Source organism: Manis pentadactyla, chromosome 4 (assembly GCF_030020395.1).
Source record: "Manis pentadactyla isolate mManPen7 chromosome 4, mManPen7.hap1, whole genome shotgun sequence".
NCBI classification, from domain to species: Eukaryota; Metazoa; Chordata; class Mammalia; order Pholidota; family Manidae; genus Manis; species Manis pentadactyla.
In genome coordinates this window covers 105,494,247-105,516,014 of record NC_080022.1, presented here as the reverse complement: position 1 = coordinate 105,516,014, position 21,768 = coordinate 105,494,247, and the positions used below count along the sequence as shown (strand labels likewise).

Sequence of the window (21,768 nt, the reverse complement as noted above, 5' to 3'; positions counted from 1 at the left end):
CGAGCAAGTTTACTATGGATTCAGTGAGACTGAAGAATGACAATGGAATGTCACTGGGGTAAAAGGGTTTATTACCCGACTTTGTTCTCCCAGCAATAGGTCGAGCACTAGAATTATAGTTTAGGTTCAGGTGTGTATCCTGGCCATAGGAATTTCCATTTTCCCCACACTAGACAGAGAATAGAGGAAAGATGAGTTCAAATAAAGGGTAAGAGAAAGAAATGAGTAAGTATGGTTTTAGATATGCTAAGTTAAAAAAAATCAACAAAGTAAACAGATTAAGATGTCCAGAGCTGACAACATGGATTTGAAAATCATCAGCCTATAGCAGGCAGCTGAGGCTCCCAAGTAACTGTTCACTTATATAGGTGAATTTTATGGTATGTAAAGTAAGCCTTAATAAAAGGGTCAACATTATTATTATAAAACCCTCTTTATCTCTGCTCTGAAAACCGGTGTCTGATATCAATATAGCTCCTCCTGCTTTAATAATAAAGCATCTTTATTGAGGTTTATAAGTGACCAGTTAGGTGGGTGCTTCAGCTGCCTTCTGTTGGCTAATAATAGGGTCCATATATCAAGAGAATATAGCTAAGCTAAACATTACACATCCAATAAGAGGGTTTCCAAATATATAAAGCAAAACTGATAGAAATAAAAGTAGACAAACCCACAATATAGTAGGTAAATTCAACCCTCTTCACTCAATACCTCATTAAAGGAGAAGGAAAATCACTAAGGACATAGAAAACAAAAAATACTATCAACCAACTTGACCTAACTAACACATAAACCGCACTACACAAAAACAGCAAAATACACATTCTGTTCAAATGCAAACAGTTATTCAAATGCATAACCCATTTTATGGATCATAAAACAAGTCTCAATAAACTTAAAAGGATTCAAATCATACAAAGCACATTCTTTGCTACAACAGAATAAAAGTAGAAATCAGTAACATGAAGGTATCTGGATAATCTCCAAATATTTGGAAACTAAGTAATAATATATTTCCTAATAATTATGGGTCAAAAAAGAAATCAGAAGTGAAATTAGATGACTATAGTGATGGTGTAGTGTAGATATTGTGCATATACTTAAAACAAGTGAACTATACACTTTGAGTGGGTAAAAAAATAAGTAGGGTAATCAAAGCTCTTCTTTTAATGAAAACAGAAAATGCCTTGAACTAAAAGAAAATGGAATCATCAGAATTTGCAGATAAAGCTAAAGGACTCCTTAAAGGAAAATTCATAGCACTAAATGCCTATATGAAGAAAACAGGTTAGAAGTAAAGTCACAGCACTAACAAATATATATTTTAAAAAAAAGACCTTATAGGACATCAGGTTCTAACTTAAGAAAATTTAAAAAAAAGAAACTTAAACCTAAAGTTATCAAAAGAAAGGAAATAATAAAGATAAAAGTGAAAAGAAATAAAATAGAAAACAGAAGATTGAGAAAAACCAATGAAACCAAAAGCTTGTTAATAAATTTGACAGTACTGGTAAGAGAGGGGAAGAAAGAGAAGCCATAAATTAACAACAGGTGTAAACTAAAGAAAAGCTAACCACAATACCAGGGACCACATATCTAAGGCCTATGTATTATTGAAGGTATCATTTACTCTGGGAGTCTCAAAATGAAGACTGATGAAAACTTTTAACTCACTAACACCATCTGTTAATTGAACTAAAAGCTTAACAAATAGAATAAGATTCCTACTAAAACATACGCAAGAATGTATGCCCTTCCCCTTATTTCCCTTCGGCACCAGTATGTATAATGGAACTCCATGACTCTTTTCTCCCCATTGTGTATCTTATGTTAATGAAATGTATCCCTTTGAAGTTCTGTCTTTCTTCTTATCTCCTCAAGGATATATAACACTTTCACATGACTGTAGCCCTTCAGAACACCCTTCTCTTATAATAGCAGAAGATGTGTCTCCCAGGCTAGTCCTCAGTTTTGGCTCAAATAAAACTGTCTTTATTTGAAGGCGATTTAGTATTTTCATCAGCACAGGAATGAAAGAAGCAACACAACTGCACCCCTACAAATATTAAAATGATAGCAAAGGACTATTATTAAAACAGTTACACCAAAATTCAATAATTTACATTCTCTATTAAAAAAAAAAAACTCAGGTGAACTCAAGAAGACCTAGATTGGAGGGGGCGGAAGATGGCGGCGTGAGTAGAGCAGCGGAAATCTCCTCCCAAAACCACATATATCTATGAAAATATAACAAAGACAACCCTTCCTAGAATAAAGACCAGAGGACACAGGACAATATCCAGACCACATCCACACCTGAGAGAACCCAGCGCCTCGCGAAGGGGGTAAGATACAAGCCCCGGCCCGGCAGGAGCTGAGCGCCCCTCCCCCCAGCTGCCGGCGGGAGAAGAGCAGGCAGAGCGGGAGGGAGACGGAGCCCAGGGCTGCCGAACACCCAGCCCCAGCCATCCGGGCCAGAGTGCAGGGCCCTCAATACTGGGAAAACAGGGCAGCAAGAACAGTGAGCAGGCACTGGAGGCTGGGCGACAGAGGACATAAGAAAAGCGTGCGACCATTTTTTTTTTTTTTTTTTTTTTGCTTTTTTGCTGCTTTGTTTTGGCGAGCGCTTTTTGGAAGTCTTAAAGGGACAGGGACCCCAATATTAGGGAAACAGGGCAGAAAGACCGGTGAGCAGAGGCCTGAGGCTGGCACCGGAGAATAAAGAAAAACGAACGACCACCTTTTTTTTTTTTAATTAAAAAATTTTTTTTTTTTAATTAAAAAAATTTTTTTTCTTGTTTTTTTTTGTGGTCGTTGTTTTGTTTTGGCGGGTGCTTTTTGGAAGTCCTAAAGGGGCAGGGCGGGTCACTTAATCCAGAGGTAGGGAATCCGGGATCTCTGGGCACCCTAACCCCTGGGCTGCAGGGAGCAGGGAGGCCCCTTACGGAGATAAATAGCCTCCCAGCAGCTCCTGCTCCAACGCGACTCCACCATTTTGGAGTAGCTGCCCGAGCCAGGCCACGCCCACAGCAACAGCGGAGATTAACTCCATAGCAGCCGGGCAGGAAGCAGAAATCCTGTCTGCGCGCAGCTGCGCAGCACAAGCCACTAGAGGCCGCTGTTCTCCCAGGAGAGGAGGGCCACAAACCAACAAGAAAGGAAGTCCTTCCAGCCGTCACTCGTCCCAGTTCTGCAGACTATTCCTATCACCATGAAAAGGCAAAGCTACAGGCAGACAAAGATCACAGAGACAACACCAGAGAAGGAGACAGACCTAACCAGTCTTCCTGACAAAGAATTCAAAATAAGAATCATAAACATGCTGACAGAGATGCAGAGAAACACGCAAGAAAAATGGGATGAAGTCCGGAAAGAGATCACAGATGCCAGAAAGGAGATCGCAGAAATGAAACAAACTCTGGAAGGGTTTATAAGCAGAATGGATAGAATGCAAGAGGCCATTGATGGAATTGAAATCAGAGAACAGGAACGCATAGAAGCTGACATAGAGAGAGACAAAAGGATCTCCAGGAATGAAACAATATTAAGAGAACTGTGTGACCAATCTAAAAGGAGCAATATCCGTATTATAGGGGTCCCAGAAGAAGAAGAGAGAGGCAAAGAGATGGAAAGTATCTTAGAAGAAATAATTGCTGAAAACTTCCCCACACTGGGGGAGGAAGTAATCAAACAGACCACGGAAATACACAGAACCCCCAACAGAAAGGATCCAAGAAGGGCAACACCAAGACACATAATAATTAAAATGGCAAAGATCAAGGACAAGGAAAGAGTGTTAAAGGCAGCTAGAGAGAAAAAGGTCACCTATAAAGGGAAACCCATCAGGCTAACGTCAGATTTCTCAACAGAAACCCTACAGGCCAGAAGAGAATGGCATGATATATTTAATACAATGAAACAGAAGGGCCTTGAACCAAGGATACTGTATCCAGCACGACTATCATTCAAATATGACGGTGGGATTAAACAATTCCCAGACAAACAAAAGCTGAGGGAATTTGCTTTCCACAAACCACCTCTACAGAACATCTTACAGGGACTGCTCTAGATGGGAGCACTCCTAGAAAGAGCACAGCACAAAACACCCAACATATGAAGAATCGAGGAGGAGGAACAAGAAGGGAGAGAAGAAAAGAATCTCCAGACAGTGTATATAACAGCTCAATAAGCGAGCTAAGTTAGGCAGTAAGATACTAAAGAGGCTAACCTTGAACCTTTGGTAACCACGAATTTAAAGCCTGCAATGGCAATAAGTACATATCTTTCAATAGTCACCCTAAATGTTAATGGGTTGAATGCACCAATCAAAAGACACAGAGTAACAGAATGGATAAAAAAGCAAGACCCATCTATATGCTGCTTACAAGAAACTCACCTCAAACCCAAAGACATGTACAGACTAAAAGTCAAGGGATGGAAAAACATATTTCAAGCAAACAACAGTGAGAAGAAAGCAGGGGTTGCAGTACTAATATCAGACAAAATAGACTTCAAAACAAAGAAAGTAACAAGAGATAAAGAAGGACACTACATAATGATAAAGGGCTCAGTCAAACAAGAGGATATAACCATTCTAAATATATATGCACCCAACACAGGAGCACCAGCATATGTGAAACAAATACTAACAGAACTAAAGGGGGATATAGACTGCAATGCATTCATTCTAGGAGACTTCAACACACCACTCACCCCAAAGGATAGATCCACTGGGCAGAAAATAAGTAAGGACACGGAAGCACTGAACAACACAGTAGAGCAGATGGACCTAATAGACATCTATAGAACTCTACATCCAAAAGCAGCGGGATATACATTCTTCTCAAGTGCACATGGAACATTCTCCAGAATAGACCACATACTAGGCCACAAAAAGAGCCTCAGAAAATTCCAAAAGATTGAAATCCTACCAACCAACTTTTCAGACCACAAAGGCATAAAACTAGAAATAAACTGTACAAAGAAAGCAAAGAGGCTCACAAACACATGGAGGCTTAACAACACGCTCCTAAATAATCAATGGATCAATGACCAAATCAAAATGGAGATCCAGCAATATATGGAAACAAATGACAACAACAACACTAAGCCCCAACTTCTGTGGGACACAGCAAAAGCAGTCTTAAGAGGAAAGTATATAGCAATCCAAGCATATTTAAAAAAGGAAGAGCAATCCCAAATGAATGGTCTAATGTCACAATTATCGAAATTGGAAAAAGAAGAACAGATGAGGCCTAAGGTCAGCAGAAGGAGGGACATAATAAAGATCAGAGAAGAAATAAATAAAATTGAGAAGAATAAAACAATAGCAAAAATCAATGAAACCAAGAGCTGGTTCTTCGAGAAAATAAACAAAATAGATAAGCCTCTAGCCAGACTTATTAAGAAGAAAAGAGAATCAACACAAATCAACAGTATCAGAAACGAGAAAGGAAAAATCACGACGGACCCCACGGAAATGCAAAGAATTATTGGAGAATACTATGAAAACCTATATGCTAACAAGCTGGGAAACCTAGGAGAAATGGACAACTTCCTAGAAAAATATAACCTTCCAAGATTGACCCAGGAAGAAACAGAAAATCTAAACAGACCAATTACCAGCAACGAAATTGAAGAGGTAATCAAAAAACTACCAAAGAACAAAACCCCCGGGCCAGATGGATTTACCTCGGAATTTTATCAGACATACAGGGAAGACATAATACCCATTCTCCTTAAAGTTTTCCAAAAAATAGAGGAGGAGGGGATACTCCCAAACTCATTCTATGAAGCTAACATCACCCTAATACCAAAACCAGGCAAAGACCCCACCAAAAAAGAAAACTACAGACCAATATCCCTGATGAACGTAGATGCAAAAATACTCAACAAAATATTAGCAAACCGAATTCAAAAATACATCAAAAGGATCATACACCATGACCAAGTGGGATTCATTCCAGGGATGCAAGGATGGTACAACATTCGAAAGTCCATCAACATCATCCACCACATCAACAAAAAGAAAGACAAAAACCACATGATCATCTCCATAGATGCTGAAAAAGCATTTGACAAAGTTCAACATCCATTCATGTTAAAAACTCTCAGCAAAATGGGAATAGAGGGCAAGTACCTCAACATAATAAAGGCCATCTATGATAAACCCACAGCCAACATTATATTGAACAGCGAGAAGCTGAAAGCATTTCCTCTGAGATCGGGAACTAGACAGGGATGCCCACTCTCTCCACTGTTATTTAACATAGTACTGGAGGTCCTAGCCACGGCAATCAGACAAAATAAAGAAATACAAGGAATCCAGATTGGTAAAGAAGAAGTTAAACTGTCACTATTTGCAGATGACATGATACTGTACATAAAAAACCCTAAAGACTCCACCCCAAAATTACTAGAACTGATATCGGAATACAGCAAAGTTGCAGGATACAAAATCAACACACAGAAATCTGTGGCTTTCCTATATACTAACAATGAACCAACAGAAAGAGAAATCAGGAAAACAACTCCATTCACAATTGCATCAAAAAAAATAAAATACCTAGGAATAAACCTAACCAAAGAAGTGAAAGACTTATACTCTGAAAACTACAAGTCACTCTTAAGAGAAATTAAAGGGGACACTAACAGATGGAAACTCATCCCATGCTCGTGGCTAGGAAGAATTAATATCGTTAAAATGGCCATCCTGCCCAAAGCAATATACAGATTTGATGCAATCCCTATGAAACTACCAGCAACATTCTTCAATGAACTGGAACAAATAATTCAAAAATTCATATGGAAACACCAAAGACCCCGAATAGCCAAAGCAATCCTGAGAAAGAAGAATAAAGTAGGGGGGATCTCACTCCCCAACTTCAAGCTCTACTATAAAGCCATAGTAATCAAGACAATTTGGTACTGGCACAAGAGCAGAGCCACAGACCAATGGAACAGACTAGAGAATCCAGACATTAACCCAGACATATATGGTCAATTAATATTTGATAAAGGAGCCATGGACATACAATGGCGAAATGACAGTCTCTTCAACAGGTGGTGCTGGCAAAACTGGACAGCTACATGTAGGAGAATGAAACTGGACCATTGTCTAACCCCATATACAAAAGTAAACTCAAAATGGATCAAAGACCTGAATGTAAGCCATGAAACCATTAAACTCTTGGAAGAAAACATAGGCGAAAACCTCTTAGACATAAACATGAGTGACCTCTTCTTGAACATATCTCCCCGGGCAAGGAAAACAACAGCAAAAATGAGTAAGTGGGACTATATTAAGCTGAAAAGCTTCTGTACAGCAAAAGACACCATCAATAGAACAAGAAGGATCCCTACAGTATGGGAGAATATATTTGAAAATGACACATCCGATAAAGGCTTGACGTCCAGAATATATAAGGAGCTCTCACGCCTCAACAAACAAAAAACAAATAACCCAATTAAAAAATGGGCAGAGGAACTGAACAGACAGTTCTCCAAAAAAGAAATACAGATGGCCAACAGACACATGAAAAGATGCTCCACATCGCTAATTATCAGAGAAATGCAAATTAAAACTACAATGAGGTATCACCTCACACCAGTAAGGATGGCTGCCATCCAAAAGACAAACAACAACAAATGTTGGCGAGGCTGTGGAGAAAGGGGAACCCTCCTACACTGCTGGTGGGAATGTAAGTTAGTTCAACCATTGTGGAAAGCAGTATGGAGGTACATCAAAATGCTCAAAACAGACTTACCATTTGACCCAGGAATTCCACTCCTAGGAATTTACCCTAAGAATGCAGCAATCAAGTTTGAGAAAGACAGATGCACCCCTATGTTTATTGCAGCACTATTTACAATAGCCAAGAATTGGAAGCAACCTAAATGTCCATCAATAGATGAATGGATAAAGAAGATGTGGTACATATACACAATGGAATACTACTCAGCTATAAGAAAAGGGCAAATCCAATCATTTGCAGCAACATGGATGGAGCTGGAGGGTATTATGCTCAGTGAAACAAGCCAAGCGGAGAAAGAGAAATACCAAATGATTTCACTTATCTGTGGAATATAAGAACAAAGGAAAAACTGAAGGAACAAAACAGCAGCAGAATCACAGAACTCAAGAATGGACTAACAGGTACCAAAGGGAAAGGGACTGGGGAGGATGGGTGGGTAGGGAGGGATAAGGGGGGGAGAAGTAGGGGGGTATTAAGATTAACATGCATGGGGGGGTAGGAGAAAAGGGAGGGCTGTACAACACAGAGAAGGCAAGTAGTGATTCTACAACATTTTGCTATGCTGATGGACAGTGACTGTAAAGGGGTTTATAGGGGAGACCTGGTATAGGGGAGAGCCTAGTAAACATAATATTCGTCATGTAAGTGTAGATTAGTGATAGCAAAAAAAAAAAAAAAAAAAAAAGGGCAGTTCCTGTGTGGTAACCTCCAACGAGTTCTACACAAGGGTATAAAGGGCATATAAAAGTGTAGGCAAAGGGTCTGTTTGTGTTTATACAGAGGATCAAAGCCTAATTGGGCTACCCCGAAAATGAACTAAGATACGATATGAAAAAGAACTTCCAACATCTGCACCCTCTGGAAGACTCATGCCAGAAGATGATCATCAAAAAACCCCAACAAAGATCCACGCACTGCTACAGCTGTAGATGCACTCATCCCACCAGTTCCTGGACCTGCCATGGGAATGAGGAAGGAGATATCTAAGCTGGCCTGTGCATACAGTAAAACAACAAAATTGGACTGGATCTATACTGTTAGAACTCAACCAAGAATTTGGAGAAGTGCAAATTGTAGCGCTCCAAAGTCTTACAACTACAAACTATTTATTGTTAAAAGAACATATGGCATGTGAACAGTCCCCAGGAATGGGTTGTTTTAATTTTTCTGATTTCTCTCAGACTGTTCAAGTTCATTTGGACAATATCCACCATATCATAGATAAGTTTTCACAAATGCCTAAGGTGCCTAACTGGTTTTCTTGGTTACACTGCAGATGGCTGGTAATTACAGATATGCTTTGGTTATGTAACTATACTCCTATTATGTTAATGTGTGTGTGCAATTTAAGTAGTAGCTTAAAACCTATACATGCTGAAGTTACTCTACAAGAAGATATATCAAAGAAATAATCAATCTTCCCATGTTTTCTTCCGCCTGCTACTTCTATAGCTTTTCTTCTTCCTTCCTAATTACAACCCTTAAATAGAATTCGTGCCTCATATCAAATTTACCGAGTATCATAATTCTTCCAAGTGGTAAAGATACCTCAAGACAAATGCTGGGCATAGAAGCCACAGGGCATAAATATGCAAAGAAGTAAAAAGCTAACCTTTTCAAACAATAAGGCTTCTCTCTCACTTACCAACTTCACATTTCCCTGTATGGCCCCGGAAGATGACTGGTTAGCCAGAGACGGGTAAGATTCCTCAAGGGAGGAACAACCTAAGACAGGCACAGTCGCAGGGGGGCCATCAGGTGAGAAATTGGGGATCAACAGAGGTGAGGCTTAGAACCTCACCCCCCCGTTCTGAGAGAAATCTTCTGCATACGTGGATGTTTTATTGCCCTTGTCTAGCTTGGATTAACACATAGTCTACCGGCACACACCTGATCATCTACATGTGCTCTCTTACAACACTAAACTATGTTTTCTACCTTTATCTTGTATCTACCTACCACTTCAGCGTTTTATTAAAAATAATAATAATAAAGAGAGAAATGTGGTATCCACATATAAATCAAGTATAAAAACCAAATGAGTATTCATATTTGAACTGACTGTTTAGAGTTCATAATGCAAGAGCAAAACCGAAAGTTTCTGTGATGACTGCCCTTGTACTGTTCACTATGTAACTTATTCATTATGTAAGAATTTGTTCTACATGTAAAAACTTGTTTGTTATGCCTCAGAAGATTGGAGACTGACAAAAATTAGGCTTGGGGTGGAATAATGATTGTGCATTGAGCATTGACTCCCCTATACAGAATTTTATTGTCGTTAACAACCATTTGATCAATAAATATGAGAGATGCCCTCACAAAAAACAAAAAAAAAAAAAAAAAAAAAAAAAAGGACAGACTTCCAATGGTAAAATAAATTAGTAACCGGGATGTAATGTATAGCATAAGGAATATAGTCAAGATATTGTAACAGCCTGGTAGGGTGATAGCTGGAACCTAGAATTATGTATATAAATGTTCTACCACTGTGTTGTACACTTGAAACTCATGTAATGTAATACTGTGTGTCAACTACCCTTCAATAAAAAATAATTATTAAAAAAAAAAAAAAAAAAAAAAAAGAAGACCTAGATTACCTTATAGCCTGCATATACTGAGGTAACTGAATGCATAGTTAAAACCTTTCCACAAAGAAAACTCCAGTTCAGATGACTTCACTGGTGAATTCTACCAAGTATTTAGACAAGAGTATCAGTTCTACAAAAATTCAGGAAATTGAAGCAGGAATATTTCTCAACTCATTTCATGAGCATATTACTGTGATACCAGACCAGACATATATACATTCATATACTAAAGACTACTATTTCTCATAAACATAGAAAACCACTTGTATGATTTAAAAAATAATATGCAATGACATAATGGGGTTAACATTCAAAAATCAAACATTGCAAACTTTTAAGAAATGCCTATATGATCATCTCAGTAGACACAGAAAAAGTCTTTGACAAAATCCACTACCAACCTGATAAAAATTCTCAGCAAACTAGAAAGTGTGTGGGAACTTCCTAATCCAATACAAGGCATCCATGAAAAATCTACAGTGGACATGATCATTAATGTTGAAAGAACTGAATGCTTCCCTCCGCCTCCCTCAAGATGAGGAACAAAGGAAGGATGCCCACTCTGACTACTTCTATTCAAAATGTATTATATATTCTAGCCAATGCAGTAGAGCAAGAAAACAGGCATACAGTTCAGAAAGAAGGAAGTAAAACTGCATTTATTCACAAAGATGGCTGTAGAAAATCCTGTGGAATCTAAATAACTAAAAAACCATGAAAACTAATAAATTAGCATGACTGCTATTCTATTCACAATATTCACAAATTGTTTATATTTCTATATACTAGCAAAGAACAAAGGTGAAATTTTTTAAATACCATTTACAAGTAGCATCAAAAAATGTTAATTACTTTAGAGATAAATTTGAGAAAGACATGCAAGACCTGTATGCATAAAACTACAAAACACTGAAAGAAATTATAAAAAACCTAAACAAGTAAAACGATACGCTATGCTCATGAATCAGAAGAGTCAATATTGTTAAGATATAAATTATCCCCAAATTCATCTATACATTCAATGCAAACCCAACAAAACTCTCAACAAACTTTTTAAGAAAAATTGCAAAGCTTATTTTAAATTAATATGAAAATGCAAAGGATCTAGAATAGCCAAACAACTATGAAAAAGAGATACAAAACTGGAGGACTTACACTACCTGATTTTAAGACATACAAAGTTAGAGTAATCAAGACAGTGTCACATTAGCATAAAATCACACAAATAAATAGCAGAACAGAATACAGAGTACAAAAACTGACTAACACATAGATGGTTACCTGATTATCAGCAAAAGTACACAGGCAATTCAATGGAAAAAGTAAAATCTTTTACACAAATGGTGTTGAAACAACTGAAAAACCACATAATACAACACCGTGTTAACAAAGGAAATTGTCTTCTCAAAGACTGTATTCTTAAATCAAAAAACAACAACAAATGACATAAGTTACATTGAAAAAGAATGTTTCCAATCTGGGATCCACATGGTGTTAGGATTCCTGATGGTAACAATGTAGATCCTTGAGATATTTTCAACATTTCTTAAGTCTAATGAAAATCTTTTATTTACTTATGGTATACTCTACAGACTAACTGGAAAATACCAGTTGTCTGTGCTTATATGGTTAGAGAAACTTGAAATCTATGTGATTTGGAACAAGTTAAATTCTATGTGCTAATCTCCTCAAAAGGAAAATTTAAATACTTACTAGATAGAGTCATTAAATGTCAAATGCCTCAACTTCTGAAAATCTATCTTGCACTTAATAAGCTAGTTATACTCTGGGACAGGAGCACATTCCAGTTTATCTTGAAGCCTCTACCATTTATCAGCTGTTACTGAACTGATCAATATCAGTTCTCTTTTCTACCTCTCAAGGCTAGAAATGTATTAAAATTGCTAACACTGCATTACATAACAATGCATTTATGACTGATAGCTGTGTACCTTTTATCTGTTAAAACTGAAGAGCTACTATTCCTTGTTCTCTAAAAGATGGAGACCAGACTTTAGTATGGCAGACAATCTTTATTTATACCCAGCCTCTCCTACTAACCTTCATTTTCTGCTACCCAAGAAATACTCTATACTCAACCTTCAGACCATTTTTTAACTATATTTTACAATTTTTTTTGTACCTTTTGGACTATGCACATGTTAACTCCTCCTCCCCACTGGCCCTTCTGAGTTCATACTCATTCATCAAAATCCCACTCACATGTTGCCATTACCCAGCATTTTCTATAACCCCCTATAACCTTCCCCCGCCCCCACCCCAGCTTTATTTAGATATAATTGACATAGAACAATGTGTAAATTTCAGGTGTACAAATGTTGATTTGATAGACTTATATATTCAAAATGATTACCACCACAGTAGCTAACACCTCCATCCTGTCACATAATTACCATTTCTTATTTGTAGTAAGAACATTTGAGATATTGCTTAGCAACTTTCTGGAATATAATACAATACTGCTAACTATAACCACCATGTTGTACATTAAATCTCTATAACTTGATCATCTAGTAACTGAAAGTCTGTACTCTTTGACCAACACCTCCTCATTTCCCTCACCCCTAGCCCCCGACAATGGCCCTGACAACCACCATTCTAACTCTGTTATTATGAGTTAGGCTTTTTTTGATTCTGCTTACAAGTGCCAACATACAGTATTCTCCTCTATCATTTCACTAAGCACAATGTCCTCACGGTCCATCCATGCTGTCACAAATGTTATTACTATATACATATATCACATCTTCTTTATGTATCCATTGAAGGTGACACTTAGGTTGGACACAATAGCCATGTCTTGGCTACTGAGAATAATGCCACAGTGAACATGAGAGTGCAGATTACCTCTTTGAGATCCTATTTCCATTTCTTTTCAATGAATTTCATTGAAATTCAGAAGCATAATTCAAAGAATTTTATTGAAATCCAGAAGCATAATTTCAGGGTCACATGTTGTTTTAATTTTTGATGAACCTCTATATTGTTGTCTAGTGGTTGCACCAATTTACATTCCCACCAACAGTGAACAAGGGTTTTCTTTTCTCCACATCCTCAACACATTACCTCTTTTCTTTTTGATAACAGATAAACATCTAGCAGGTATGGGGTGAGACTTCATTGTGCTTTTTATTTGCATTTCCCTAATAATTAGTGACACTAAGCATCTTTTCATTTACCTTTTGGCCCTTCATATTTATTCATTGTAAAAGAATATATTCAGTTCCCCTGTCCATTTAATTTTTGGGATCATTAATATACAATCACATGAGCAACACTGTGCTTACTAGATTTCCCCCATTATCAAGTCCCCACCACATAACCCATTACAGTCACTGTCCATCAGCGTGGTAAGAAGCTATAGAGTCACTACTTGTCTTCTCTGTGCTGTACTGCCTTCCCCGTGCCCCACCTCCCATGCTATGTGTGCTAATCATAATCCCCTGCCCATTTTTTAATTGCACTGCTTGTATTTTGCTATTAAATTGTATGGTCTTTATATAGTTCGGATAGTAACCTTTTATCAGATATATGATTTGCAAATATTTTCCCCATTCGATAGCTTGCCTTTTCATTTTGTTGAATGTTTCTTTTGCTCTAGAGACGCTTTTTAGTTAGATGTAGTCCTGTTTTTAATTTTTGCTTGTTTTTAATCTCATTTCCCAAAAGTCACTAGTTGCCAAGAAATCTCAAGGACCTTTCTCAGTTTTCTTCCTATGAGTGTTACAGTTTCAAGTCTTATGTATTTATATAATCTTATATATTACAGTATTTCTCTTTCTCTGCCTTATTTTACAATGTCTTGAATGGTAACAACTTCTATCTTATGTCTGTAATCCGTTTAATTTTTGTGAGTGGTATAAGTCAGGGGTCCAATATCATGCTTCTACATGTGATAATCCAGTTCTCCCAGCAACATTTATTAAAAAGAGTATCCTTTCCCCATCAAATATTCTTGGCTCACCTGTGAAATTTAGTTGAACCTACACATGAAGGTTTATTTCTGGGCTCTCAATTCTGTTCCATTGGTGTAAGTTATCTATTTTTATGCCAGGACCATTCTGCTTGGATTACTACAGTTTTATAGTACAGTTTGAAGTCAAGAAGTATGGTCCCACCTTCTTCTCCTCCCTCAGAATTTCTTTGGCTATTCAAGGTTTTTGTGGTTCCATATGAATTTCAGGATTGTTTTATCTATTTCTGTGGAAACTGCCACTATAATTTTGATAGGGATTGCATTAAATCTATAGATAGCTTTGGGTAGTATGAACATTATGCCAACATTAATTCTCCTAATTAATGAACATGGGATATCTTTCCACTTATTTGCATCTTTTCCAATTTCTTCTGGTTTTCAGTGCACAGATCTTTCATCTCCTTAATTAAATTTATTCCTAAGTATCTTATTGTTTTTTGATGTTACTGAGAATGGGATTCCTCTTTTTCTTTTTCAGATACCTTGTTGGCTGGTGTGCAGATTACAAATGTTCTATGTATTTTGTATCTTGCAACTTTACTGAATTCATTAATTAGTTCTAACAATTTTTTGGTGGGATCTTTACAATTTTCTATACAGAAGATCATATAACCTGCAAAGACAATTTTACTTCTCCCTTTGAATTTGGATGCCTTTTATTTCTTTATTTTGCCTAATTGCTCTAGGCTTCTAGTATTATATTAAATAGGAGTGGTCAAAGTATCTTATTCTAATCTTAGAGGAGAAGCTTTCAACTTTTCACTGTTGAGTATGATGCTAGTTGTGAGCTTGTGGATTTTATGCATTTTATTATGTTAGGCAAGCTCCTTTTATACCCGATTTATTGCGTTTTTATCATGAAAGGATTCTGTATTTTGTTAAATGCTTTTTCTGCATTGGCTGAGATGATTTTTATCTTTCATTCTATTAATATGGTGTTATCACATATATTGATTTGCATATTTTGAGCCACCCTTGCATCCCAGGGACAAATCCCACTTGACAGTGGTGTATGATCCTTTTAAAGTGACAATGAGTTTGGTTTGCTAATACTTTCTTCAGAATTTCTGCTTCTGCATTCATCTGGGATATTGGCTTGTACTTCTTAAGAGTCTTTACCTGGCTTTGGTGTCAGGGTAGTTAGTGCTGGCCTCATTAAACAAGGCTGGGAGCATTCTTAAACTCTTCAATTTTTTTGAAAAGTTTGAGAAGAATTGACATTAATTCTTCCTTAAATGTTTGGTACATTTCTACATGAAACCCTCTGGTCCTGGACTTTTCCTTGTTGGGAGATTTCGTATTATTGATTCAATCGCTTAACTCATTGAACTGTTCAGATTTTCTTTCTTCATGATCTAGACTTGGAAGGTTATATACTGGGAATGTATACATTTCTTCTAGGTTTTCCAACTTGCTGACATATAACTGCTTATAGTACTCTCTTACGATCCTATTTCTCCAATATCAGTTGTAATGTTTCCTCTTTAACTTCTCTTTTTTTTGAGTCTTCCCTTATTTTCTTAGTCTAGCTAAAAGTTTACCTCTGTTATCTTGCAAAGAGCTAGCTTTTTATTTTGTTGATCTTTTCTACTATTTTCCTAGTCTCTATTTCATTTCTTCCTACTGTGATCTTTGTTATTTCCTGCCTTCTACTAACTTTAGGCTTAGTTTGTTGTTCTTTTCCTTAGTTTTTTAAGGTATAAAGTTAGGTTGTTCACTTAAGAGCTTTCTTTTTTCTTAATGCAGGTATTTATAAACTTCCCTCTTAAAACAGTGTTAGCAGCATGTTATAGGTTTTGGTATGTTGTTTCCATTTTCATTTGTTTCAAAAAATTTTTTAAATTTCTCTTTGAATTTCTTCTTTGACCCACTGATTGTTCAAGAACATATTAATTTCAATATATTTGTGAATTTTCCACTTTTCCTCCTGTTACTGATTTCTACTTTCATACTACTGTCATGGAAAAAGGTACTTGGTGTGATCTCAATATTCTTAAATTTATTAAGACCTTTTTGTAACCTATATTATCTATACTGAAGAATGTTCAGTGTAGGCTTTAGATAAATGTGCATTCTGTTGTTGGATGTAACATTATATATGTCTGTTAGATCCATTTAGTCAGAAGTATGGTTGAAGTCCAGTGTTTTCTTGTTCATTTTGTCTGGATGATCGATCCATAGTTAAAACTTGGGGTATTAAAGTCCCCTTCTACTATTGAACAGTTGCCTGTTTCCCCTTTCAGATCTTTTAGTATATGCTTCACATATTTAGGTGCATATATGTTTATACTTGTTTTATCTTCTTAATGAACTGACCCCTTTATCATTATATAGTAATACTTTGTCTTCTTACTGTTTTTGGCTTAAAGTCTATTTTATCTGATATAATTAAAGCTGAAAGAAATGTAAGGTGATTTAGCTGCTATGGAAACACTTCAGCATTTCTTCAAAAAATTAAACATAGAATTAAGTACCTATGACCCAGATATTCCACTCCATGGTATATATCCAAGAGAATTGAAAACAAATACTCAAATACATGCACAAACATGCTCACAGTTTGCACTACTCACTAGCGCCAAAAGGTGGAGACAATCCAAATGTCCATTACCAGAGAAATGCATAAACAAATTGTGTACCCATACCTCAAAGATATTGCAGGCTTGGTTCCAGACCATTGCAATAAAGCAAATAATGCAATAAAGCAAATCAAATGAATTTTTTGGTTTTCCAATATAAAAGTTATGTTTACACTATACTGCAGTCTATTAAGTGTACAATAACACCATATCTGAAAAAACAGGTACATGCTTTAATTTAAAATTTCATTGCTAAGAAATGCTAACCATTATCTGAACTTTCTGTGAGATGTAATCACTGATCATGGATCACCATCACAAATACAATAATGAAAAGTTTGAAATATTATAAGAATTACTAAAATGTAACAGAGACACAAAAAGTGAACAAATGCTTTTGGAAAAATGGTAGCAACAGACTTACTTGATGCAGAGTTGCCACAAACCTTCAATTTTTAAAAAATGTGCTACCTGTGAAGCAGGATAAAGCAAAGAACAGTAAGATGAAGTATGCCTATATATAATGGAATATTACGCAGTCATAAAAAAGAATGAAATACTGATACCTGCTATAATGTGTATGAGTCTCAAAACATGAGATAAACATAAAAGCAGCCAGACACAAAAGATCTTACAGAGCATCATTTCATTTATGTGAAATATCTACCACACATGTAATAATATTTACCAGAATAAGTAAATCCTTAAAGACAGAAGGCAGTCTGGTGACTTACTAAGGGCTGGTGAGGAGGAAAGAGTCAGGAGTAACTGCATATAGGTATGGAGTTTCTTTTGGGGACACACAAATGTTTTGTACTAGACAGAGGTGAACATTATAAATGTATTAAATGCCACTAAATTATTCACTTTAATATGGTTAATTTCATGTTATACAAAGTTTACCTCAATTAAAGATATACTTATAGAAGTTTTTAGAATCAATAAGGGCAACCAAAATTTTAAAGAACAAGGTAGAAGAACCCACCCTGCCTATTTAGTCGAGTGGCTTACAAACAACATTTATTTGTCACAGTTTTGGAAGCAGGAAGTTTGTGATCAGAGTGCCAGTATGGTTAGGTTCTTCTGAAAACCCCTTCCATGTTGCAGACTGCTGACTTTTTAGAAAGGTACTAATCCCATTCATAAGGGTTTTACCCACATTACCTCCCAAAGATCCCCCCACCTACATCTCAAAGATCCCACCACCTAATATCATCACATTGGTATAAATCTTGGTATGAATTGGTATGATTTCAACATATGAATCTTGGTTGGACACAAAACATTCAGTCCATAGCATCAGCTAATATCAAGACTTATGTAAAGCTATGCTTGTTATTACATGTATTATTATTAAAACAGCCTGCTATGCTAATTTAACAGAAATACACAAAAAGATATAAAGAACCCAGAAACAAACTGATGAAAATATGGAAAACTGTAATACAGAAGAAATGGCATTACAAAATTATAGAAAATAACAGACTCTTCAATAAACAGCACAGGGACAATTGGACACCTATATAGACAATACAAATTCAATCCCTGCCTCATCAAACACAAATATCAAAAACAAGTAAACTAAATACCTAAATATGGGTGTTGGGGGGGAGACTGTCAAACTACCAAAATTGAAAATACAAAAGACTACAAATTCAGGGTTGAAAGACTTTCCTAAAAAAGCAAAACCATAAAGGAAAATTTTCACTTACATTAAAATTTAAACTTCTATAAAACTAAAGAGATCATAAGTATAAAAATAAGGCAACCACTATATGAAGTTATGTGTAATGCATATAACAAAGAATTAATCCAGAATGCACAAATAATTCCTACAAATGAATAAGAAAAAGGAGAATAACTCAAAAGAAAAACTGGCGAAAAATGTGAACAAGCAACTCAAAGAGTAGGAAACTCAAACAACCAAAAAATATGTTTTTTAAAAATTCTACCTCACTAGTAATCAGAGAAATAAAAACTAAAATTGGCATCAGATTGGTAAAGATTTTTTAAGTCAAACAATACCATGGCTTAAAAGATGTAGGTGGGACTAAGACAGGCACAGTCGCAGGGGGGTCATCAGGTGAGAAATTGGGGATCAACAGAGGTGAGGCTTAGAACCTTACCCTCCCTGTTCTGAGAGAAATCTTCTGCATATGTGGATGTTTTATTGCCCTTGTCTAGCTTGGATTAACACATAGTCTACAGGCACACACCTGATCATCTACATTTGCTCTCTTACAACACTAAACTATGTTTTCTACCTTTATGTTGTATCTACCTACCACTTCAGCATTTTATTAAAAATAATAAAGAGAGAAATGTGGTATCCACATATAAATCAAGTATAAAAATCAAATGTGTATTCATATTTGAACTGACTGTTTATAGTTCATAATGCATGAGCAAAACCAAAAGTTTCTGTGATGACTGCCCTTGTACTGTTCACCATGTAACTTATTCACTATGTAAGAATTTGTTCTCCATGTAAGAACTTGTTCGTTATGCTTCAGAAGATTGGAGACTGACGAAAATTAGGCTTGGGGTGGATTAATGATTGTGCATTGAGCATTGACTCCCCTATACAGAATTTTATTGTTGTTAACAACCATTTGATCAATAAATATGAGAGATGCCCTAACAACAACAACCAAAAAAAAGTACACACTTCCAATTGTAAAATAAATAAGTAACCGTGATGTAATGTATAGCATAAGGAATATAGTCAAAATATTGTAACAGCTTGGTATGGTGATAGCTGGTACCTAGAATTATCATGTATATAAATGTTGAATCACTGTGTTGTACACCTGAAACTAATGTAATGTAATACTGTGTGTCAACTACCCTTCAATAAAAAATAATTATCTAAAAAAAAAAAAACCACAACAAATCCAAAAAAAAAAAAAAAAAAAGATGTAGGTGGGAGTATAAATTTGTACAGCCACTTTAGAGACTAATATAGTAACAAAATTTAGAGTTACTGATGCACTTACTTTACAATCCAATAGTTCTATTACTAAGTTTTTACCTTGTAGAAAAAAATGCATGTGCCCACAAACACCTGTACATGAATGCTTCTGTAGCAAAACTATAGAATTAACCTAAAAATCTACCAACAGGGAATGCAAATAATTTGAGATTTAATCATACAATGGAGTATCTTAAGTAGATAAAATAACTGAACCAAAGCCCAATAGATCAACTAAGTTGTTAAAAAAATGTTGAGCAAGAATAAAAATTTACAGTAATATGTATGTTTAAGAACATACAAATCAGTATGTAATTATATTTATTTATATGTATCAATACGTATGCTGTAGAAGTATAAAACTACACTAAGTAATAAAATCAAATATATCTAAAAAATCAGTTAAAGGAATCACTAAATAAAATGGTATAAAATAAATATGCAAAACATGGAAAAGAGGGAGTAAAAATGTAATGCTATTAGGATGCATTTAAACTTAAGCAACCATCAACTTAACATAGACTGCTACATACACAGAATATCATATAAGACACTCATGGAAACCAAAAACCAAAAACTGTAATAGATACACAAAAAATAAAGAGAAATGAATCTAAGCACAACACAAAAGAGAGTCATATGCACAAGGGAAGGGGGCAAGAGAAGACAAAAGGATCAGAGAACTACAAAACAACCAGAAAACACTTAAATGGCAGTAAGTACATACCTATCAATAATTATTCTAAATGTAAATTAACTAAATGCTCCAATCAAAACACTTAGGCTGAGTGAAAAGATTTTTTTTAAAAACCCATCTACATGCTGCCTACAAGTGACTCACCTCAGACCTAAAGACAAACACGGATTGAAAGTAAAGAGACAGGAAAGAATACTTTTGTATTTGATTTGAATGAGTTTGATACCATCAATTTCAAGGAAAAAAAAACTGGAAAAAATTAAAATATGCAGAGTTAAACAGCATGCTACTAAACAACCAGTGGGTCAATGAAAGAACAAAAGAAGAAATCATGAAGTACTTGGAGAATAATGAACTAGAAACACAAGTTCAAAATCTTTTGGGCACAGGAAAAGCAGCTGTAAAGGGGGATGCCTATAGCGATAAAGGCCTACCTCAAAAACAAGAAGAATCTCAAATAATCTAACCCTACACCTATAAGAATTAGAAAAAAGAAGAACAAAACTCAAAGTTAACAGAAGAAATAATAAAGTTCAGAGCAGAAATAAATGAAACAGAGACTTAGAAATCATTTAAAAAGATCAATAAAACTAAGAGCAGATTCTTTGAAAAGATAAACAAAAATGATAAACCTTTACCTATACCCATCAAGAAAGGACTCAAATAAATAAAATCAGAAATGAAAGAGAAGTGTAAGTCTGGGGGAAGGAAATCCTGGGGCAAAATACCTCTAAAAAGCAAAATCAGTCAAAGGGAGAAATAAAGTTTAAAACCCGTTTATTGTTTACAAAACTACAGTATGGCCATCTCTCTCTCTCCTGCTCCAGCAGCTGCAACCCCACCCCCACACCCCCACCTCACCTCTTAGGTACAGATAAGCCCTCCTTGCCCAGGTAATTACCCATTGATAAGGAGAAGAATTTTTCTCCACCCCTGAGGAATGATGCAAATGCACTAAAGCCATACTCCCTTCCACCTCTGAACCCCTATTGATATGCAGATGTACTAAAGCCAGGCGAGATATTCTGGAAATGTTACAATTTTACCCACAGAAGTTATAACCAGCACCACAGAAACACAATTATAAGAGATTATAAAAACTTATTTGCCAACAAATGGGACAACATAGAAGAAATGGATACATCCCCAGAAACATACAATCTTCCAACACTGAACCAT

General features: G+C 35.9%; 1 protein-coding gene across 4 annotated transcripts in view; it reads right to left on the bottom strand.

The window, feature by feature from the left end:
- Positions 1 to 21,768, bottom strand: part of MAN1A2 (mannosidase alpha class 1A member 2) — a 220,979-nt gene that overhangs the window by 184,050 nt on the left and 15,161 nt on the right. The window contains exon 1 of one of the 4 annotated variants that reach the window (XM_057500590.1): positions 16,988 to 17,039. The exons of 2 other annotated variants lie outside the window; for them this stretch is intronic. The gene's annotated coding sequence lies outside the window, so the exon portion shown is untranslated. Of the gene's footprint in view, positions 1 to 16,987; positions 17,040 to 21,768 lie in introns of those variants that run through there. One more of the 4 variants, XM_036924456.2, reaches the window with a different exon arrangement.